Here is a 25,851-nt window from a genome sequence, read left to right as displayed (position 1 = left end):
CTTTGTGCCGTTAGGACTATATCCAATTTAACATCGCTGTTGCTAATATCCCTTTATTGATCACATATCTAATATCTTTTCCACTAGACTATTTTATTAATTTTAACATCTAAATATTCAAATTCAATACATCTTATATGAGACGGTCTCCATCTTGCAAAACTAAATCTCCAGTATATTTAGCACATTCCGTACAGTTCTTTAAATTCATTTTTAATTCACATATTGTAATTATTAAAAATACTGAATATGTTAAAAATATTAATTCAAATATTCAACAAATTCGGTATTAGCCTAGCCCATTCAGTACAGTATCATACAATACAATATCAATTTATAGATTTAATAATTAAAAAATTAAATCCGCCCATTACGAGCCAAGGTCCGACCAGCCGACTGCTAGCCTCATGTCCACCTGCTTCCGCTGAGGTGAGCGATCGTCCAGTCAGAACTGAGGTAACACGTGGTTAGCACGATAAACCTCTCAGCCGTTAAAGCTCGTTTTCGTTACCGGATTTCGCTACTCATCGCAGCTCCCCAAATTCAACAAGGTGTTGGATGGGCATCGGTTCCATACACTGGACTAGAACCATTACTCATTCCGTAACGCAAGTCTTAAGGCTGGTCCACAATAAACTGAGAACGGAAATGACAACGAGAACGAGAACTAGAACGGAAATATTGTTCTAATAAATGTATTTAAATGTGAGCATTCACAATTAATTTTCACGTTCCCCTTCTCGGGCTCCAGCAAGCTTCTCGTTAATTGTGAATGCTCACATTTAAATACATTTATTTTAATAATATTTTCGTTCTCGTTCTCGTTTCCGTTCTCGGTCTATTGTGGACCAGCCTTTAGACATGATGCATTGAACCACGACGCCACTGCGCGGCAGAGAGTTACTATTACTATACCTATTTACAAGTTTTCTAATTTTTTACCACTGTGTACACACCAAAATTAATGCCATTGCTATGTATATATTTACGTTTAATCTTTCTCATACGAAGCGGAGTATAGCTGTACCTCAAATTTGTATAACTGTTTAATTGCCACTGGGAATTCAATCCCAGGATCTGTACTTTTATATTATTTGTTGAACTATATTTCAAATAGTTCTGCAGATAAATTGCACAATTATTTCGTTAACAAAATTTTATCAACGTTACCAAACTGGTGTATGTATTTACAGTTAGTTGTACATCGCTTTGCATTTCATGGTATAAATATTTTATGAATACGGATGTGCTATTTACAGTGGTGGTACACCTGCTTTATATTCTCTGCTCAACAAACATGTTACAAATACAGTATTACAGTGTACTGTTGAATCAGATTGATTATTTATTAGTATCGTTCGCAGCATAAATGTAGTTGTGCCACAGCAGTAAGTGTTTATATTGAGAAATATCACTGGTTGAGTGTTGGTGAAATTTTTATATTTCTACTCTGAAAAGTCTCTATAACTAAAAAGATAAAATGTCAAAAACATTTAAAATCTAGAAAAACAAATTATACCTACAGTGTCAGAGACACATAGAAGAATTTATAAGTACAGTTTCTACCAAAAGTTTAAGGACACCCATTCAAAACAGATGTTTCACTCCTGTTCATATACAAATCCTCTGATTTTTATACAGGTACCAAATGGCTACGAAAGATAAAGTTTTTTTTTTTTCTGCAAGCCCATCTTGTCTATCTTTCAAACTGTGGATTGAATGAATGAATGAATGAATGAATGAATGAATGAATGAATGAATGAATGAATGAATGAATGAATGAATGAATGAATGAATGAATGAATGAATGAAAGGGGACGGAGAAAGAATGAATTATGTTTAAAATGGCAGGCAGGGTAAGCATCCCATGCCTCCATTGGTTCCCGACTTGCAATTCACTAACTTTAGATCGAGGTTCCCAGCTAAAAGCCGTTTGCCCTCTCATCTACCAGTAGTGTATTTTCCCCTGTAAATGATAATATGAGACATGTACACGCTATCAGTTGAATTGTGAATGAAATGAATGAAGTGAAGTTAGCACCATGCCTCGCAGATGTTAATGAGAGGTGGAGAGTCCAGTGCTCTGGTCAGTTCAGTTCTAGTCACGTTTATGTAGTGGCGCTAGGGAGACTAACAATGTCTCTTTTATGAACAATTATTGAAAAATGACATTTTTGTACAAAAATTAATTACTCCAGAATGGATGTACTTATATCAATGAATTTCGGGACAGAGATAGATATTATCTCAAGCCATTCTTCCACATTACAATAATCTATAACTTCATGTCCATACTCACTGAATTTCGACTCATTTTCATTTTTTTTTTCAAGGAATAAACTTAACCTTTCTACACTTGTAACAAACTCCACAACTGTTTACTAAAAATGGAGGGAATAAGCTGATTGACAAGTTTTTACCAACTCTGAATGTTATGATGTAAATCTCAGTGGCGGTCCCTGATCATTTTGCCGCGAATTTCAAACTCAAGAGAATTTTAGAAACTAGCATTTTTTTTCCCTGAATAAAAGAAAGAAAAATCTGCATTACAATGCGTGAACGAGCTGTCACATTTTGTGTTAAGTAAAAAATGATAACTGCTCAAGAAACGTTTCATATATTTCTAAATCTATTCCAAAATTACTTGATCTACTCATTCTCGAGTAATTAATATTCGTCCTACAAAAAATGTAATTTTTAACAAATTTTCAAACCAGAAAAAATGTTATATAATCCACCGTTTCAAAGATAGAGAGAACGGGTTTAAAGTATAACTTCATTTTTCACAGGCATTTGTTCTCTGCATAAAGATCAGGGTTTTTCACACAAGTATAAAGTCAGCATTGAAATATCACTTTTGAACGGGTGTCCTTAAACTGTAGGTAGAAGCTGTATTACAATAGACTGAGGTCCAGTCATGATAAAAGTTCTATGCATCTCAATTAGGAAACAGCACAGAGAAAATGCTAATATTCACAGGATGTGCAATAAGTGTTCTTTTCTGCAATCAACACTCAGAATATAAGGCAGTAAAAAATGTAGAAGATGTGTTGAAGATCACCATGAAAACTAAATAGAAGACAGCGCAGAAGAAATGATAGTAAGTGCAATAAGTGCTTTATCTGCAATCAACACTCATTATATAAAACACTAATATGTAAAATATACGTTTAAAATCACCATGAAGAGTAATTCCATGATAATAACAGCAAATAGCCTATACCTTGAAATATTTTATACATTTTTTAAGTTTTGAAGCACATTAGAAAATGTTAATTTTCAGTTTGTGTTAAATAATGATATATTTTACTCCATATCGTATATATGTATGTATGTATGTATGTATGTATGTATGTATGTATGTATGTATGTATGTATGTATGTATGTATGTATGTATGTGTGTGTATGTATGTAAATGTTTAAATGTTATGTTTTATTTAACGACGCTCGCAACTGCAGAGGTTATATCAGCGTCGCCGGATGTGCCAGAATTTTGTCCCGCAGGAGTTTTTTTACATGCCAGTAAATCTACTGACATGAGCCTGTCGCATTTAAGCACACTTTAATGCCATCGACCTGGCCCGGGATCGGACCCGCAACCTTGGGCATAGAAGGCCAGCGCTATACCAACTCGCCAACCAGGTCGACGTATGTATGTATGTATGTATGTATGTATGTATGTATGTATGTATGTATGTATGTATTCACACTGCAAGTGGGCAAACACAAGGTGACAGTACTAACTTAATTACAGTACACACAATAAAAGTAATACACAATACAATTAAAATATACAATCCAAATAACACACAATAATTACATTAATAATAGTACATAAAATAGGCTAATCTAATTAATAAGTGAACCTAATTTTGTGTTACAACTTAGATATGTATAGGCCCTGCATAAATTTCACATTGATACTGATAATCTTTCACTTCACTCTCATCTCACTCACTGCACTGGCACATTTCACTGACATTTTAGAACACATTTCATTGACACTATAAATTATCACTGATCGAAACTATTCACTGCCATTGTAAATCATAACTTCACTGACTCACCACGCTTCACCGATACAACAGTTCGAATAAGACAAACAATTACACCCTTATTCATACTAATAAACAAAACTACATTACACTGAACATTTCTAGTCTCAGACCCTCTTACAATCTAAAGTGGCTCCTAAAACTTTTTCCTTGCATTTTTAACTAACAAGGTACAATGAAAATATAAGGAAAAAGGTTTTTGGATGACACTGTATTTTAAAATAATTTACAATTCAAACCAAGGGAATAACTCGTCAGGCTAAGTAAATACAGAGTGATTTATATAGAACTGACACATTTCTTTCTTTAATTATTCCGTTGAAAATTCATTGAATGATCCAATTTTAGCACCAAATTAAGCAGAATGTTCTGGAGTTTCGATTCCTTGTCACTAGATGCGCAGATGTTTATGTTTTATTCCTATTGTTGGCAGCACTGACCCAATTTTAGCACCAAATTAAGCAGAATGTTCTGGAGTTTCGATTCCTTGTCACTAGATGCGCAGATGTTTATGTGTTATTCCTACTGTTGGCAGCACTAGATGCGCAGATGTTTATGTTTTATTCCTATTGTTGACAGCTGTTTTCGACATTTTGTGTCAACGTGAAAATGCAGTATACATTAAATCAACGACTCTTCCTTGTGAAGCAATACTGGATTACGAATTCAATTACAGCTACTCAAAGGGCATACCAGAAAGAATTTGGTGTTCGCAATCCTCCCAAAAGAAACACAATACTGGGACTGATAAACAAATTGGAAACAACTGGATCTCTGGTGAGTGAAAAGGGCAAGCATCGTTCATCTAGGCTTCCCACGGTTGTTGTTGACGTAAGAGCACAAAAAATCATTAAGACTCTGTCGCAGGAGACAGGTTACACCTACTCAATGCGTCAGACAGCCTAAAGCCATATAGGGTTACGGTTGATCATCAGCTACAGGAACCAGATAAGGATAAAAGATTGAATTATTGTCGTTGGTTTCAGACGTTCATTGTGCAAAATCCTACCATATTGTCCATCACATGGTTCACAGATGAAGCATGGTTCCATTTATCCGGTTATGTGACGACCGAATAATCCAGGAACCTGTGGCCACCGAGATCTCCGGATTTGACAACGCCGGACTTCTTTCTATGGGGTTACTTAAAAGACAGGGTTTACGCCACACGTCCCCAGACATTGGACGATCTGAAGCACAACATCACACAGGAGATTCAAGCTATTGACAACAGAGTCCTCCAACGAGTGGCCAGTAACATGGAACGACGTGTTGAGTTGTGCCTTATGCAGGATGGAGGACATTTTCAACATTTACTATAGAGGTAAATAATCTCCCAAAATTCCTCTACATTTTAGGTACAATAAGTTGTCGTTAGCACAATTCGTTTTGAAACAATTAATGAAAGAAATGTGTCAGTTCTATATAAATCACTCTGTACATATCACCTTAAATAATGTAACGTTTCTTTTTTTTTTTTAATTTGCACTTTATACAGAACTTTCTAATTAATTTTTAAATCTCCCTAAGGAAGGACAGCCCATCAAAGATCGCTGCAGGTAGGTCATTCCAATCATTTATAGTATTACGTGGTAATCTAAAGCTTGGTATGAAGAAAGTTAAATGTTAGATTCTCAGTACATTTCTGGATTATCTCATTAAATATCTTATACAGGGCACAGTAACTTTGTAATTTATATAATGACAACAATGTCATCGTTAACTTGTAGTTCATCGTCACAGCTCCTTTCGAGGAATGTTTTTCTCTAAAATTTAGTCGCGGGGCCGGCTCTTAGTCGATTTTTCATATCATTTCTTGCACTATGTTTTGTTTCCACTTTTAATAGCATTCAAACTTAATTCCTATACGGAGAAATCTCAGACATTTATTAATATAGTGCACAACTTCATTTCATTATTAACTTTTTCCAATTAAGCTTATAGCAATCCCCGCACACGTAATCACATAGGCCTGCATTTACTTAATTCGAGAAATAATAAGTTATTAGTACAAACACAATGGAGTAACAGGTCCATATAATTGGAGTTGCATAAAGTACGTTATATTCCGATACTTAATAAATAGTATTTTAGCTTAAGCTATTCAAATGTTTACACAATTAATTAACCAGACACCGCATGAATAACTTAAGAGGAATCAGTTGGTCGACGTGTAATCAAAACAGATAATTAACGAGTCAATGAAGCCACGTCCGTCTATGAATATGCAAGCCAGTTTAGATAATTACTTACCTATTACATCATTACAATAATTACGCTACCCAATTATGAGGTTATATACTATCTTCAAACTCCCTTCAGTAGATTTTTGGGTAATGTTTATTTTTGCACTGATTACAGTAGGCCTACTTCAAATTTTATTCCGCTTTTAAGCAAAGTGAGGCCTCTTGAATTTATTTTGTTTTCCTCCAAGCATCCCTATCTAGGGGTGACGCATCAGAGCTGTACTGTACTTTTCGCCGCAAATTTATTTATTTATTTATTTATTTATTTATTTATTTATTTATTTATTCATTTATTTATTTATTTATTTATTCATTCATTCATTCATTCATTCATTCATTCATTCATTTAACCTGGTAGAGATAAGGCCATCAGGCCTTCTCTTCCCCTGTACCAGGGATTACAACTACAATACTAACCCTTTGATGCACGCATTTCGGAAGGAAATAAAAAATTGTGTTTGCAATGAAATTAAACTTTTATTTGTCTAAGAGAAGTGCCTCAAATTTTAAAAATGATAAAAACTTCCATTTTTACGCAGAAAATGGGTGGTTTCATGGTAAAACCACTATGCAATACTGCAGAACACAATATCTTCAGACTTATTGCGAATGATACAAAAGAAAATAGTTTCTAGTTTCATTAAGGCAAACTGCCACTTCACATGTGTTGCGTGGTAATTAGAAAGGAAAAGAATGGACCTTCTATCCTTCCACTTGAGCCAGGACACTCCAGCATATGACGTACGGCTATCACTCTCACTCACCACGTTTCATGTCGCGGCCTCTTCTTTCGTCGTGTGGTAAACCAATACGCCCATGTCTAACTGTGCCACATGCATACATATTTTGCTGCCTTAGAGGTCATCAGATTCAAACTTGTGAAAAAGTTGTCAAAAACACTTTGTGATTGTCACCAACCATCTCTTCCTTGTAGCCATGATGAATAAGCTGACACAAAAATGGAACATTTCGTTGGATATGGTAAGCATAACTACCCTATTTGCATGGTGGTTACGTTTTGAAACCACCACATTATTTCTATATTGACGCCACATGTGTCGAAGAAATTACAATCTTGTTACTGAAATATGTTCTAAAAGATCGAAAGACAAATAATACTAAATAGAAACTTACGTTAACTGTGATATTTTTAACATACAGCTGAAATAAAAACATGTAGCGAGTCTTCCACACCCCAACTATACACAACATCGGCCATCTTAATGAACAGGCTCAGCAACACAAATATAGGGAAAATAAAAGACAAATAATACTAAATAGAAACTTACGTTAACTGTGATATTTTTAACATACAGCTGAAATAAAAACATGTAGCGAGTCTTCCACACCCCAACTATACACAACATCGGCCATCTTAATGAACAGGCTCAGCAACACAAATATAGGGAAAATAAAATTCTTCTACAGTTACTAGGGATCAGTGAACGCAGCGCAGTAGTTTTGAAATAAAAACCACTCTGTAAGTAGGCGGGAAACTCAAATTTAAAAGGTGGTTATGTACTGTAACCACTGCGCTTCAAAGGGTTAAAAATACAATTACAATTAATACAGTGAAACCTCTCATTTACGGACATCGAAGGGACGTAACAATCTGTCCGTATCTGGGAGGTGTCCTTAATTGGGAGGGAGGCTCCCCAATTTAATAGTAAATGTATAATATGCATTATGTATCCCTTCACGCTTTAAATGAAATATATTACTGTAGTTTAATTCTAAATACAGTATACTTTACTACAGTAAATTCTTTGCAACTTTGAATTACAGTAGATAAGACCGAAAAAGGAAAATACAGTACTGTGCAAGTAATTTTTATTCTAAGTTACAGTTATGCAGTACTGTAATTTACAGTTTTCAAATTAACCTTTACGTTCAGGTGCCATGTCTCTCGAAATAGAACAACCGATTGAAGTGAACAGAATAATCCTATTAACCCTGTCATGTGTCGAATACAAATTCACGATCTCGGAAACCTTGGCCCCATCAGACAGGTTAAATTTTATGATTTTGTTTATTCACTCTCTTCCACCTAAAAAGGGCTGGGCTAGTGGTAGCCTACGAGACTCTTATTGTCTTCTTTCATGTTGAAGAATTTCTGTACAGTTCTCAAAACTAAATTTTCCATTTTTGTAACACATTATGTCTTGAAATCCAAGTTCTGTCCGTAGTCAGGAGGTAAAGCAAGCTTTAGGACTGTGAAACAGCTGTCCGTGTCCATGAGTGTCCGTAAACGAGAGTTAAATTCATTATTATTTCTATATTATTTCAGTTGGGACATAAAAATCTGTCCTTATATGAGGAGTGTCCGTATCTTGGGGGTGTTCGTAAGGAGAGGTTTCACTATAGAAAATCGCCTGCGTTATTGTAGGTTCCATTGCAGTCAATTGGAGCAACTTTTTGACAGTGTGGATAATCTCGTACCTCTCTTAATTTCTTTTCAAGTAATTGGTCTGTTGTGTACAATGATTACATAACGATAGATATTAATTTAACTTATATATAACGTGAAACTAATTTCTTACGGAATCACTCAAATGTAGCTTATCTTCTATACTAGTCTATATCTATATTAGTAATAAATCTATAGCCGAAATTTTTCTGGTAATTTTCGATTTTCCAAAAATAATTGGTCCTAATGTAAATAATTAACCACCCTGAAACCGAAAATCGCATTTTTGAAATTTTTGTTTGTATGTCTGTCTGTACGTTTGTTACCTTTTCACGCGATAATGGCTGAACCGATTTATATGAAAATTGGAATATAAATTAAGTTCGTTGTAACTTAGATTTTAGGCTATATGGCATTCAAAATACTTCATTTAAAAGTGGGGTTATAAGGGGGCCTGAATTAAATAAATCGAATTATCTCGCTTATTATTGATTTTTGTGAAAAATGTTACATGACAAAAGTTTCTTTAAAATGATTTCCGATACGTTTTATTCTTTACAAAATTTTGATAGGATTGATATTTAATGAGATAAATGAGTTTTAAAACTAAAATAACGCCATCTAAGACGTTGCAATGAATTAAGAACAAATGACTTCGTCTATAAGGGGCCCTGGACAACAACAATCGAAACAGGGACCTTGGACATCAACAATCGAAAGCTATTAAACATGGCCTACAGAGAATGTTTCTGTGTTTGTATGAAGTAATATCAGAAGCTAAATTAACCGATTTGTATAATTAATTATTATTTCACCATTGGAAAGTGTAGTTTCTCTAGATGGACATAATGCTATAATGTTATTACAGTAACGTCTGAGTAAATCGAGGACAGATAAGATTAAAATAGCTTCTTATGCACAGAAAATTTGATAGGCTATTTTGTACATTCGTTTTCAGTATTTCTTAAAATAATATTTATGTACACTCATTTTAATCTCAGAGAATTAACGAACGAGAGTGTATTGATTTAGTATGCAGTAATAGTACGTTAGCTTAGCAATCCATTATTTTATAATTCAAATTTTAACTATGCTCAATTGAATCGTGACATAAAATATATACGTAATAAATGCAATGCAAAAAAATTGGGTAATGAGCGAAGCAGATTATCTTGCGCTGTTGTAAAAGGTGTTCCCTGGATCAAACGTCCTATTTTAATTATGTAATTACTTTATATTTATTTCTAACAGGTGCAGCGAAGCGCACGGGTACGGCTAGTAATAAAATAATATATGTACTCTTCATGAAACGCCTTATTTTCGTTTCAGAATTAATCTTAGTGAAGTTTCCTTCGGCTATTTAAAGGTGATTGACCTTATCCTTTTAAAGTACTAAGCTTAACTTTTACCATGTATTTTCGTTGGACAATTTAAAATATTGTGATCACGTCTTAAATCTGTATTTATTTTATATTTTGTGTAGTGCCGTAAATATCAAGAGATGATGCTGATGTGTAAAAATACTGGTACATTCGAATATTAGCAAATGGGACAGCATACCGCAAGGTCTCAGTATAACAGTAAATATTAAAAAGATACTAAATCTTTTAACTATGCGCTGTTCAATGCAATAAGAGATTATAAAAAAAGATAATAAACATTGGTGCCTGCAAATGTAGTGAAGTAAACATAATATTAAATACTATGTAAAATTTTATTGTTGCAATCTAAACATGGGGGCATGAGATAGTTAAAAATTCACAAGGTAAAAAAAAAAATAAAAAAATAAAAATAAACTTTCTAATTAGTCTCAGTTTTCTTGAACACATTGTGTATGAAATTACTGAACACTTCAATTATGGAATTCACCTTTTGAAAAAAGCGTTATTTGCATATTAGCAAACAAAATATTTGTCCCATTCATTATTTAATGTGTTTTCTGTGGCTTTAAGCAATGAGAAGGCAACGTATCGAATTTAGTGATGATGGAAGAGTGGAACGGAGAAAAATTCTCTCCGGCACCGGGATTTGAACCCGGGTTTTCAGCTCTACGCGCCGACGCTCTATCCACTAAGCCACACCGGATTCCCATCCCGATGCCGGATCGAATTCTCTCAGTTGAAGTTCCACCTCTTGGGTTCCCTCTAATGGCCTACCCTCATGCACTGCGTCATAGATGTATAACAGTGGCACAAGGTCCAGAGGTGCACTCGTTATGAGTGACTAAGTGGCCGGGATCCGACGGAATAAGCGCCGTCTTAATCACAAAGTGATTATTTTTCGCATATCATAATATTGTACAGTATTAAATTTACAAATACAATAAAAATCAAAGTACTGAAAGATTAACTGATTAATAAGGGCTAGACTTATTGTAGAAGTTAAGAACAAAGAAAGATTTGTTTACTTAAGTAAACATTAAATCAACTCTACGCAGTAAGAAAATGCTTAATGAGTTTGTTTTTGAACACTGTTAAATTCCGACAGTCTCTGATGTCACTAGGTAGGGTATTCCACAAGCGCGATAGCGAAATTGTGTATGATGATAAATATGATGATATCTTATACTATATGTTGGTATGGCTAGTACGCGTCTATTTTGCTTGCGTGTGACGAGATTGTGATACGATGACACGTAACTAAAACGGGAGGCAAGGTAGGTAGGTGTAGAGGTGTGAAGGACTTGGAAAAGAAGAACAGGAGAATGAACATTTCTACTTTCGTTAGAGTTTGGAAGGATGGGGTAATGTGGTCAGCGCGACGGACATCGCAGACGAAGCGAACACAAGAATTATGAACACATGTTGCACTCCGTGCAGCAATGAAAAATTATCTACGGCGGCGCATGATAATTAATGGAGTAATGGTGGATTGTCCGTAGGGAAAACGGGAGAATTCAGCTCAAACCACCAAATACAGTCTCTGTCCACCAGTCTCTGCATTGTACGTTTTCTCCGAATGCTTTGGCTTCACCTATTCAATGTTCTTCCGTTGTTACTCTATTACTGCTACATTCTTCTTCTTCTTATTTCTCTCAGTTTAACTTCTCCCTTCTAGGTGCATTTACACGACCCACGCCACCCAGGCCTTACAGGGCCGCGACCTGTCGGGAGAGGTATTAAGGGGGGACTGAACTGAAAAATAGGCATACTAAATAGGCCTAAAAATGCGATTTTCGGATAATTTTTTTTGTTCCGGTCCAAATTTTAACTACAATTTTCAATATATATCAGTACATAATTATGTTCATAATTTATATTTATTGAAAGTCTCATGTTGAATTAGGGACAGGACTTGTGGCAATTTCTGAAAGTCCTATGTGTAATAGAATAAGAAAAAACCAAGTTAATACGGGATATGACACGAAGTGTCCTTGGTTGTCTAGTAGTCACCGTTGGGTCTGCCAATGACAATAGAAATCCTAGCATTACTTTCTACGGGAAAGAATTCAAGAATTAAAGCTATGGGTCCCGTGTCGTACATATAAGCTATCTAAAAGAACTCTATCTCTAATACAGGATTCCAAGAAAATTTTGTCGGTGATTTCTCTCCCCCGTTAAACTAAGACTATGAATAATCTCTGAAGTTGAAAGCGGTGTTGCATTCAATACTATTACAATATAAATGCAATTCTTTACTCTTAATTTATCGTTCTATGGATTATTCAGCTGTGATAAGGTGTTACTTATAACTGTAGAACTATATTTAGGCCTACATTATCATATAAGCTACACAGGTTCTAAATTGGTAAATAGTGGTATAATTTAAAATTTTTATGTTCTTTTCCAACTTTAGAGTTCATCCGAAGACCATGAGGTGATAACCGTCATTGAATACATTTCTTTACGTTCCTTTTTAATTATCACTAGTCGACAAATTGAAATTTTTTTGGTGTATCTGGTGTGTAAATGGGTGGATTTACCTAATTTTGGGATGCTGAATTCAGCGGAAAAATCAGTTTCTTTCTATCACGTCACATTTTCTAGATCTTAGTAACACAAAGACAGTAATAACATATTGGTAAATATGGACCATTTTAAATTCAAGCATAATGTAACAATTAGAGTGCCACTAAAGTTTTCTCGACAACAAAAGAACTCTTATAAACCACCAAATGACGTTTCAGCACGCACTAGACTACAGGGCTGACGTCGCTAGCGGAGTCGCTTCTGCCAGGCAAAGCCAGCACACTTCTGTCACAACTAAATACCTCTGACTCTTTTGAAAACTTTTTCCACTATGTATTGCATCAAAATGAAGAGTTTAACCATCATAATTCTGATTTACTATACACTATCCCTGAAAATATGACAACATTAACAATGTAAAGATATTTAAAAAATCCACATAAAATCTAAAATATCTGAAAACCTTTACGCGATACAGCAATTCCCACGGCCGTTTTCGATTCTACAACAAAAATTGATATGAATTCATATTATATATATAGGCCTATTATATTACACACCAGATGCAAAATGGCTGTTAAGCAGTGGTTATACAGACTTCTCATTATATATATATATATATATATATATATATATATATATATATATATATATTTCTCTCACTATAACATAGCTCTAGTAAACTTATATTAAGCTATGGATCACATACATACTTTTTTGACCACAAAAGGACATGGAGGGCCTCCCCGGATGAGGGTTCAGCTCAATGCCAGGGCCACCTCCGATACAACACAAACATTTAAAACATTACACATAATTCATTCACACATATGAAAGGATTAAGGGAAGGATCACCGTCCATGGCCGGACTTTCAAGAGGTACAATCCCGCCATTTGCCTGGAAATAACTGAGGAAACCATGGAAAACCTCAGTTAGGATTGCCGGCCTCTGGGATCGAACCCCAGACCTCCCGAATGCGAGGCCAGCCCTCTACCACGCCGCTAGCCCGCTCGGTTCTATTACTGCTATATAATCGCTTTAATTACAGCGTCAGTGGTTTAAAAAGTCTCACAATCTTGATACTTACTTACTTACTTACTTTTAAGGAACCCGGAGGTTTATTGCCGCCCTCACATAAGCCCGCCATTGGTCCCTATCCTGAGCAAGATTAATCCAGCCTCTACCATCATATCCCACCTCCCTCAAATCCATTTTACTATTACCTTCCCATCTACGTCTCGGCCACCCCAAAGGTCTTTTTCCCTCCGGCATCCCAACTAACACTCTATATGCATTTCTGGATTCGCCCATACGTGCCCATCTTAAACGTCTGGATTTAATGTTCCTAATTATGTCAAGTGAAGAAAACAATGCGTCCAGTTCTGTGTTGTGTAACTTTCTCCATTCTCCTGTAACTTCATCCCTCTTAGCCTCTAATATTTTCCTAAGAACCTTATTCTCAAAGACCCTTACGCCTATCGTCCTACTGCGATAAATAATTAATTCCAACTCAATGGTGTTGCAACCTCAGAAACGGAATTCTTCACACTGCCAGATTTGCATAGACCAGGAAGATCTAAACAACAGTGTCTGGAGGTGGTGACAGGCACCCAACCACAGGAGCCACAAACCATCCCTCTAACCCACAAACCAACGCGCCGATCTATAAATTATCTCGCGAATCCACAAACCAACCCAACCACTAACCACAAAGGATCCTAATCATGATTAAATAATTTTTCCCTTGCATTTATTATGGTCTAATTTTTACAGTTTTAAAGATAGTCCATTTTATGTTGGTTTCCAAAAGCGAAAGAACCTGTGTCGTATAGCCTACGTTGTATAACTTATATTAGTCTTTATAAGCAAGTTTCCAAAACGAAAGCTGCAATTTAACTTAAATATGGAAGTTAGGTCATATTTAATTCGTTTGCATTTCACCAAACTAATACGCACTTAAAATAAAGTCAATTAATTTAATTTCCAATTAGCTAAGTCATCACGGCCTTCGGAATCATTGTAGCTAAAATCGTAATTTCAAAGGTCATGTGCCTTGTTAATGTAAGCAGTGGCAGAGCCATCTTCAGTTACAAGCCGGAGCACGGGTAGGTTTGGCAACGCTGAGTGGAGGCGGGCGGAGGCGAAATAAACGCATGACGGTTGACGTTTTAGTACTTTGATTTCGTTGTCACATGTACATTTTCGACATTAATTGATACAGCTAAGTGCATATTATCAAGATTCAGTGTATTGACGTACGTAATTTATTACGGAATCAGAAATGGTATTTTATTTGAGTTTCAGAATACCGCGTAAGTACTTGCATACAGCCACTTATAACTTAAAAAAAATTAAAAGCATACGTGTTTTTTATTGATGGTACAAGGGAAAACAAATAAATAATTAAAGAAATGTTACTTGTACCAAAAATAAATAAAATAACGACGTACTTTCGCAGTACCCTATTCCAATCAATTAATCATTATGTAGGTACTAAATTGATCAAAGAACAACCTAATTAAAATTATCAAACTCAAAATCATGATATTTCCTAATTTACGTAAATGAATGAACTACTTTTATTCCTCCTATAGTAAATGATTTGTTTGTACAGGGACATCATTTTTATTTGTACTAACATTTTTAATATTAACCTGGCTACACCTTTACAGAACCGGAAATACAGTTTGCTATCACCTTCCACGACTGTAGTTCGATGATACTGACGTAAAACAGAAACAGATCACTCTACTAGGTACAGGAGGGAAGAAAAGTAGTTCATCCATTTACGTAAACTAGGAAATATCGTGATTTTCAGTTCGATAATTTTCATTAGGTTTTTTTAAATCAAAATACAGTACTGTATTAAGAATAAGTGTTTTTACTCACGAACTGAGTTATACATGCGAGCGTATTCATTATGCAGTGTATATTATACTGTCTACAGCACATTAGCGTACAATATAGAGGAAAAAATTAAATTGAAAAATAATCATAATATGAATATTTAAACACATTTTTGAAAATGATGGCCGTTCATTTCGATACAGGCTTCAGTTCTTTTGTGCATATTATCGCACTATAGACTATTGCATCTAATTCCAATTACCAGTTTCGTCCTTCGTACTAGTAACTCATGTTGAGATAATTCTGTATCTACTATATAAAAGAATACCTTACGTACTGTAAATTCAATCTTCACTTCTGCCAGACCCGCACAGATAAAATTACTCAGACATGCTACCTACTGTCCGTCCAATTGGTTATACCGCAGGATCGTAGAAAGGGGGAAATCACGTGACAGTTAATTACTTAACGAGACCCTTTTATTTAAGTTATTTTAAACAGTTGTATAATATTACGTAAACGTCCAATTCCTAAAAGAAATTAATGTTTTCAGAAAAGAGCTAAGAAAGCCCAGCTTTTACAGAGGGGCGAACAGAAGCAGGTGAGGGAAATCGGGATGCGACGTAGGCAAACGGACTGTGCGAAATTTGATTCAATATTGAAAGCTCTTTCGTCACTGGAAAACGCGAACATATTTCTGGAACGTACTATACTCACTAACTCAGTACTGCTTACTATTTGCGGCCTTGGTTCTGTGTGGAGGACAGTTGGAACTTCATTAGTAGAAAGGGTGCGAGTGAAGTACATTAAAAAAACTCAGGTACAATAAAAATTGAAGTAAAAATAAAATTATGTCCCTGTATTTTACGCCAGTATCATCAAACTCCGGTTATGGAAGGGGGTAACAAACAGTGTTTCCAGTTCTCAACCGTTAATCCAAAGGTATAGCAAGGTTAATACTAGAAATCATCAATAATCAATAGCTATCAGGGTTTAGGCCATTTGGCCTGTTCCGTCTCAGGTGAAAAGCTGGTCTCTCCATCGCTTCTTCGGGCGTCCACGATCTCTGTATCCAAGGGGTATGTAATTTAATAATCTCCTGGGTAGTCTATCATTTGGCATCCGTAGAACATGCTCATGCCAGTTGCTCCGATACTTGTGGATTGTCTCTGTAATGGCTGCGATATTTAGTTCTTGTCGGATGTCTTCATTATATTTATGGTCATAGAGTGTGTAGTCTGCTACCGGTCTTAGTAATCTCATCTCAGCTGCTTCTATTCTTTTCAGTTGACTAGTAGTCCAAGTTTCTGATCTATATAGCAAAGTTGGAATGGCCATTGTTTTGTAGAATTTCAAAATTGTGTCTTGCCGGACCTTCTTAACCCTTTCTTACCTATAGATACCATACGGCAATAATTAACTTTATAGCATTTATATACTTGTGTGTTACATATGAAGGTAAATTTTGCTGGATAACTTCTATTTCAATACATTTTCATCAATATAGTTTTGTTTCAAACGTTGCCACTCCCGTAACTTGGTCCTAATACAGCTATTTGTTTCAACATGGTAGAGGTGGGGAAAAAATAACGTAACAGTTATTTTGGAACCGTTCCTTGTTTGGAACTGTTCCAAAAAGTAACAGCACCTTGGAACACTATGTTCCAAAATAACAGTGTTGCTCTGAGCTAGTACGAAATACTTGCGGTTACAAATTCACTTTGGAACTACATTATGACAACGCCTGTTCCACAGAACGGAACATGTTTGGTACTATTCAAAGCAGTGACGCCAACTTTTGGAAAACAGTGCGTGGGCTCAAACATTTGACGAGCTTAAGTTAAATAAATCTCACAACGTGTCACAACACGATAAATTATTGGGTGGGCTCGGCTTCCACGAGCCCATATAAGTTGGCGCCACTGTTTGAAAGCAGAATTGCGAATCCTTTCGTCGTACTGAAAAAAATGTTGGAAACTGAAGTAAAAGATAAATAGTAAAGATACGAAGATAATCTTCAAAAAATGTACACATTATCTTGGAACTTATATTAATTAAGTATAGGATTCTATCAAGTAATATAATGCCTGTATTATAGTAACTACATTGTGAATTTTATCAAGGGAGATGAAAATATATAGGTTATGTTTTATTTCCAAATATTTTACAGTTTTAGTTTCATTACCAATTCTTGAAATTAAATTAAAATCTGTTGAAACATGACTATTATTGAAGTTCTTTTGTTTAAAAAAAAGTACAACGGTAAATTTTCATATTTCATTACAATGAGATAATTATTCTTCATGACGGTACATTATTAATATGAATTTTAGCACGGCCGAAATGATTATAGCTTTTATTTACGCATTTTTGGAGAAATTGAACACTACTGTGACCTTCAGCTAAGCAGAAGAGGAAGAATAGGTTAGGTTTTATTTACCACTGGGATCCATTTCGATTTCGTGGCCAATTTACAAATAATTTAAAATTACATTACATTTCCTGCTTCGAACAAACCTGATCTACGAATTCAATTTAGCATTAGAAAAGATTTCATTTCCAGGAATTCACATCTTCGACTCATTATGACATCGTACTGCATCACATGCCATACAGGGAAGTATGTGATCATTTAGCGTCCGTACATGTTCCTAAATACCACTGTTACGTTACGTACTAGTAGTACGTGGCTCTTCCACTGTTACATTAAATACTCCTGTTACAAAAAATACTTGCTGTTACAAAAAATAACTCGCTGTTACAAAAAATAATCGCTGTTATGGAACTACATTATGAGTCAGGCCTGTTCCAAACCATCACTGTTACATTACATACTAGTAGTACTGTACCTGTTATACAAAATACTTGCTGTTACATGTTACAATATACTCGATGTTATGGAACACGGCCGACTTGATGCTCTCTTCGCTTTCAAAGCTGAAGCGAAGCTAGCATCAAGTTGGCCGTGTATGGAACTACAATATGACAACCAAAGACGTTGACAACCGTTGCTGTTGTGTTATTAATTTAGCGACTTTGTCACTAGATCTGGTTACTTTTAACAATTTTCAGGGACAAAATCAATACCAACTTTTAATCCTGAACTGGCGTCGTGCATAAATATAACGTAACTGGTTTCGTGGTGTCAATACTGTCAGTATGATTTCTGGACTATAAATGTATATATATATATATATATATATATATATATATAATGTAAAAATTAATTTCTGATCCTACAGAATTTATCTGTTATGGTAACAACATGAAGTTAGGCCACAAAGGGAAAAACACTGGAGGAGGGATTCGATCCGGTGCTGTGGAGCGAACTTCGGCGTAGGCTATATAATATATGGTGGTACTGTTATTTTGAAACTGTTATTTGGAACCTAGTATTTTCATGGAACTGGAACAGTTGGAACTGTTACGAGAAAATAACAACTTTTCCCATCTCTACAACATGGATTGCTTGTAAATTTAATTTGGGTTAGAAAGGGTTAAACAGTGTATTTCTAATTGTTCTTAGCAGCTGTTGAAATTTGGCTAATTTATTATCTATATCTCGAGAATGAATATAGGAGAAATTACAGCCAGATAAGTAAAAGCATTTACTTGCTCTACTCCAGAGTTATTGATAACTATTTTTGTTGTTATAGAATTTTTACCAATAAAGACCATGGTTTTTGTTTTGCGTATAGAAGTTTCTAAATTGTACTCTTTTGCTTTTTGATATAACCTATGAATTACCATTTGTAAGTTGTCTTCGGTGTTAGCTAATATAATTACATCATCTGCGTACAGCAGAGTGTTAAGGGGTTTGTTATCGATCATAAAATGTGTGGCCAGATCAATTTCCCAGTCCTTAATAAGTGCATTAATATATATATATATATAAAATAAACAAGGATACAGCGGACAACCTTGTTATAAGCCTTGATTTGTTATCCTAGTCGTTAAACTAATCTTGTTATTAATTTTAATTTTAATCTTTGTGTTTTTGTACATGCTTTGAATGGCATAAATTAAATTTTGAGGTATCCCTTCTTTCTTTAAAATGTTAGTAAAAAATAAAATGATGTCCCTGTACTTCTCAAAAAAAATACGGTATCAAATAATAAAAAAATCATTTTATACAAATATAACTATATTATTTTTCATGATGTTGATATTTTGGAAACAACAAGTCTGTCACTGCAAATTATCTTTCCTACTCTACATTCGGATCTTCTTTTTATACAATGATATAAAGACAATTCTCACATGTTCGCCGTCGCTTATTTTGACTAAAGAACAGAATGAATTCAAACGATATTACTTTACTATTCCGGACAGATCATTTTGCAGTCTTTTGACTGTACACATCTCTAGCATAACATGTTGCCTAGATACAAGTTCGGGTGCGAAGCTAATGATTCCGGAGCTAATTGGGTGTATAATCTTCTTCCACGAGTTTGCGATTAGGAGGCGTTGCAAATGCTATTGATTTCTGATCCGCATCGCTTCAATTATTAGCAGTGCAGACACTCTGGCAAGCCACCAACTTCCTTCGCACTGTCACTCCCTTCGTCCTTGACTCTTTGCACTAGGCTCCAATTAAATTTAATTATGCTTTAATTTGTAGCCTGCTTTCCTACAACAGGAGAAGGGCTTATCTGATTATTATACTTGTGTTTCCCATGCTCTTTCTGCATCCCTTATTAATTTCACACCACATAATAGTTATTCGTTACACCATTTGCATATGAGACCACTTACCAACTGCGTTCAAGAATCTCTACACCTTGCTTTTTCATAAATCCCGAATCGTATTCGGTGATGATTAGATGATAATATGGGCATTACGAAACAACAACGGAATAGAAAAGTGTAAGAAGTTGAATTACGCTGAGGAAATCCTTTCACCGTCCGCCTCTTTTTGTTTTAACTAGAAGCAATATATATTATTTCAATGTACCGAAGTACATATGATATTTCCATGCAGATATTCTGCGTCATCGATGAAAGAGTAATGGAACGGAGAAAAATTCTCTCCGGCGCCGGGACTTGAACCCGGGTTTTCAGCTCTACGTGCTGATGCTTTATCCACTAAGCCACACCGGATACAACCCCGGCGCCGAACAGAATTGTCTCCGATTGAGTTCCAACTCTTGGGTTCGCTCTAGTGGCCGCCCTCTGCACTACGTCATAGATGTCTATGAACATAGGACCGAAGTCCTGAGGTGCACCTCAGCACATGTGTGGACTTCGGTCCTATGTTCATAGACATCTATGACGTAGTGCAGAGGGCGGCCACTAGAGGGAACCCAAGAGTTGGAACTCAATCAGAGACAATTCTGTTCGGCGCCGGGGTTGTATCCGGTGTGGCTTAGTGGATAAAGCATCAGCACGTAGAGCTGAAAACCCGGGTTCAAGTTCCGGCGCCGGAGAGAATTTTTCTCCGTTCCATTACTCTTTCATCGTAGAAGCAATATAGACAGGGTAATAAGTTACAGGTCGAATTAGCAACCTACATTTTTTAATGAGCAAACTGAAGCTTCTTCTTCTTCTTCACTTGATGGATTAGGCGAATTGCCTGTACCGAATTCACAATGATTCCCTCCATCTCTTTCTAGGTCTTCCCACATCTCTTGCTCCTCTTGGTTTATATTGATATGTCCACACCTGTGGAGTAACGGTCAGCGCGTCTGGCCGCGAAACCAGGTGGTCAAGGTTCGAATCCCAGTCGGGGCAAGTTACCTGGTTGAGGTTTTTTCCGGGGTTTTCCCTCAACCCAATACAGCAAATGCTGGGTAACTTTCGGTGCTGGACCCCGGACTCATTTCACCGTCATTATCATCTTCATCTCATTCAGACGCTAAATAACCTGAGATGTTGATACAGCGTCGTAAAATAACCTAATAAAAAATTATATTGATATGCTATCTTGGGCAATCTTGTTTCTTCCATTCTCTGAACATGCTGTTCCCAACCGACGCGGTGTTGTTGAATTTTATCATTTACTGCAATTATTTCCAATTCTCTTCTAATTTCTTCATTTATTATATGGTCTAATTTTGTGCATTCTTTGGTCCTTCTTAGAAAGTTCATTTCTACACTTTGTATTTTACTCAACCTCCTATTATTTGTTACCCAGGACTCGCTACCATATAGAAGCATCGGTATCGCCATTGTTTTGTAAAATTTCAATCTTGTATCCTTCCTTGTTTTCTATCTTAATGTTTTATGAATGGTGCTACATATCATATGGAATTCTGTTAATTTGTTATCAGTATCATTTCCTGTTTCATATCCAGAACACAGTTCACAACCTAGATAATTAAAATTTAACACTTGTGATAGAGGTTTATTTCTAATATTACTTTCGACCTTATGGGCGATTTTTCTAAACAAAAAACCATTATTTCTGTTTTCTCTGTAGAAATTTTAAAATCATAGGCCTACTCTTTACTTATTTCATTTAAACAATGTAGAGAGAATTTTAAGTCATTTTCTGTGGTTTGCATTATAACAGCATCGTCAGCACAATAAAATGTTAAAATTTGTTGTATTATTTAATCGTATTCCCTTCGTAATAATTTTTCTCCAGTTTTGCACTAGGTCGTTAGCAAAAAGAGAGGGCGACATGCTACACCCTTGCCGAACACCTGTATTTGTTAAAATTTCTTCTGTTCTTTTCTGTGCTGTGTTGATTATGATTTTAGTTTTGTGGTATATGTTTTTTACTACTTGTATTAAAATGTTTTGGATAGCCTTGGTTTTCCATTATGAGCAATAATTTGCTTCAATTTAATTTATCAAATGCTTTCTCGAAATGAACGAAAGTAATATGTGTTTCTAAATTATATTCTTTGCGTTTCTCAAAAGTCTGAAACTATTACAGCAATTTTACAGTATTGTACAAGAGTCAAGGAGGTCGATGTACGCACAAACGAAACAAAGAAGCAGCAGTTGTAAGGCTCAACTCACACGGACCAAAACTTTGCGATTATTTTGCAGTTTTTGTGTGGTTGTGCTGTCGGTGGAACCGACCACACGCGGACGTCTTTTTTTTTTTTTTGTCGGCTTAACTCACACGGGCCACAACTTTGAAATCCATATTGACCACAGATAGCTATATCGCAAGCTTAGTACCAAAATAGACTTAGAAGAGGAAGCACTGTTGTGGCTTTTGTTACGTCGTAGAAGGCGGAAGTGTTATCGGAACAGATTTTTTTTTTTTTTTTTTTTTTTGGAGTTCATCCTATTAAAGAAAAATATGAGAGCCAGTTTCACTTGAGGCAGTAGAGCAAGTGGACAGCTTCAAATACTTGGGATATATTATAAGCAGTTAAGTCTTGGCATGCGAGTTGCGAGGTGCGAGGCGGCACAAATCCGGACTACACGAAAGATAGTGAGTCGTTTCTATGACTGCGAGGTACGCAGACTTCGCATCTCGCAGTTATAGAAACCACTCACTATCTACGCAACTCGCATGCGTCGGTTCAGAAAAACCAAGGCTTAACATGAGATGCTTCCGGGAAGTCAAAAGAAGCATAGCAATGGCCAAGGAAGGTTTTAGTAGAAAAAGAAGCATCTTCTGCGGACCTCTGGAAAAAGAACTAAGGAAGAGACTAGTGAGGTGCTTTGTATGGAGTGTGGCATTGTATGGGGAAGAAACAAGGACATTACGACGAAGAGAAGCGAATAGAAGCATTTAGGCTAAGGAGCGTATACATTCCTCAACAATCCACTGCGCTGACTGTACCAGCGGAGTGACTTGGGGAACGCTGAAAATGCCTCCTCTAGGCGTGACGACAATTTTATTTACCAGGCTTGTTCTTACCTTCAGCGGTTTGTGAATGGATTCAAAATATTTTGTCAACTTTTTACTGTAATACACTATTATTTTATTTTTATTATGTTTTTATTTAGTTTTAGAGTTTTTAAAACGACAAGTTAAAAGGTTTTGAAAGAAACATCTTTTTCTGAACAAAATTTGAATATACGAAGCATAATTTAATCTTACTCTCATCATGTTTTCCATACTATATCCATGTAGACTAATCATGCAATAAATAAGATGAAATAATGAAAATACTGTTTGGCAAGATTTTCACAAGCTTTTTAGTGAAAGTTTCCTTGTTTATTTCGAACTTATTAATGAAGTTACATTGTAAAAAGATACAACATTAAACAGTTTTTAAAGTAACAGTAAAACAGTGTATACACACACACACACACACACACACACACACACACACACACACACACACACACACACACATATATATATATATATATATATATATATATATATATATATACACAGGGACATCATTTTATTTTTACTAACATTTCTAATATTAACCTGGCAATACCTGTAGATTAATGGTTTGCTACCCCTTCCACGACTGGATTTCGATGTTACTGGCGTAAAATACAAAAAAATCATTTTACTAGGTATAGGAGGGAAGAAAAGTAGTTCATCCATTTACGTAAACTAGGAAATATCGCGATTTTTAGTTCGATAATTTGCATTAGGTTTTTGTTTAAACAAAATACAGTACCGCATTAACATTAAGTGTTTTAACTCACAAACTGAGCTATCCATTCGAACGTATTCATTATGCAGTGTATATTATACTGTCTACAGCACATTAGCGTACAATATAGAGAATGAAGTTAAATTGAAAAATGATCATAATATGGATATTTAAACACAATTTTGAAAATAGTGGCCGTTCATTTCGATACAGGCTTCAGTTATTTTGTGCATATTAACGCATTATAGACCACTGTACCTATTTCCAATTAGCAGTTTCGTCTTTCGTACTACTAACTCATGTTGAAATAATCTGTACCTACTCTATAAAAGAGTACCTTACGTACTGTAAATTCAATCTTCACTTCTGCCCGATCCGAAAAAATAAAATTACTCAGACATGCTATCTACTGTCCATCCAAGTGGTTTTGTAGCAGGGTCGTATTAAGAGGGGAAATCACGTGACAGTTAATTAGTTAACGAGACCCTTTTATTTAAGTTATTTTAAACAGTCGTATAATATTACGTAGACGTCCAATTCCTAACAGAAATTAATGTTCTCAGAAAAGAGCCAAGACAGCCCAGCCACTAAACTTTACAGAGAGGCGAGCAGAAGCCGGGGAGGAAACCAGGATGCGATTAGGCAAACGGACGACAGTATCTGTGCGAAAATATATGATTCAAAATTGAAAGCTCTTTCGTCACTAGAAAATGCGAACATATTTCCGGAACGTACTGTACTCACTAACTCAGTATACGCGGCTTTCGTTCTGTGTGGAGGACGATTGGACGTTTACTAGTAGATGGGTGGGAGTGAAGTACATTCAAAGACTCAGGTACAATAAAAATTGAAGTAAAAATAAAATGATGTCCCTGTATATATATATATATATATATATATATATATATATATATATATATATATACACACAGTGGAACTCCACAAATAGACACAGCAATGGTCCGTGTGGGGGACGAGGTACGAACGCTGTCTTTCTACGGAGTACTGCGGACATTGGTAAACATAAGGGCTGTACAATGTTTTTATGGCGTGCGGGCCGAAACATAAATAATTAACGTATATAATTTTAAGTAATATATTGTAGTATATGCAAAATATGTAACAAAACAAATCCGTGATTAAGTATAATATATACGTGATACATCTGAAACATAAAACAAACTTCTGGAGGAAAAACTCTCTAAATACGAGTATATCTACATACAGGGCTTTCATTTCAAAACTTCCCACTCTAACTAGTTCATTAAATTGAATTCAATTTAACCAAAAAAACACGTAAATTTAGATATCAAGAGGGAAGTCTTAAACAAGGCTTAATTGCATTTTAGATTTCACCTCCCACCCCCAGCCTCCCACCACTTTAAAATTTCAAATGGCACCCCTATATTTTTAGACTTAAATATGAAAGAGCATTCAGTTGTTTATACACCACATTCATTTGTTTTCGCATCTTTTCTTTTCTATCGTCGCCTGGCAACCTGCATTTTTGTTATTGTTGATTAGAGCCGAAGAGAATAAAGCTACAAACCTTATTGAGCATTTCTTGTAATAGTTGTGTTTGGGTATTAAATTATTTTAAAATGGTGTATACCCTTCAAGAGAGAACATAAATCATCCCTATTGATTAAATTTAGGAAAAACACAAAATAAGCTGTGTTTTCATCCTACAATCAACCGATAATAACAACGCTTCTTATAATCACTACAGAATGCCTCGTAATTAGATGAATTTTGTTTTATCCTATGCTCTGTTCTGATCGAAATGTCAAATTCTTGAGGGATGGCTCTGATTGATTCACCTTTTTTAACCGTTCCAATAATTGTAACTTCTGCTTCAACATAA

The sequence above is a fragment of the Periplaneta americana genome, chromosome 16 (assembly GCF_040183065.1).
Source record: "Periplaneta americana isolate PAMFEO1 chromosome 16, P.americana_PAMFEO1_priV1, whole genome shotgun sequence".
In the NCBI taxonomy this organism is placed as follows: domain Eukaryota; kingdom Metazoa; phylum Arthropoda; class Insecta; order Blattodea; family Blattidae; genus Periplaneta; species Periplaneta americana.
The sequence above is the reverse complement of the archived record's forward strand: the minus strand, read 5'-3'. Positions refer to the sequence as shown.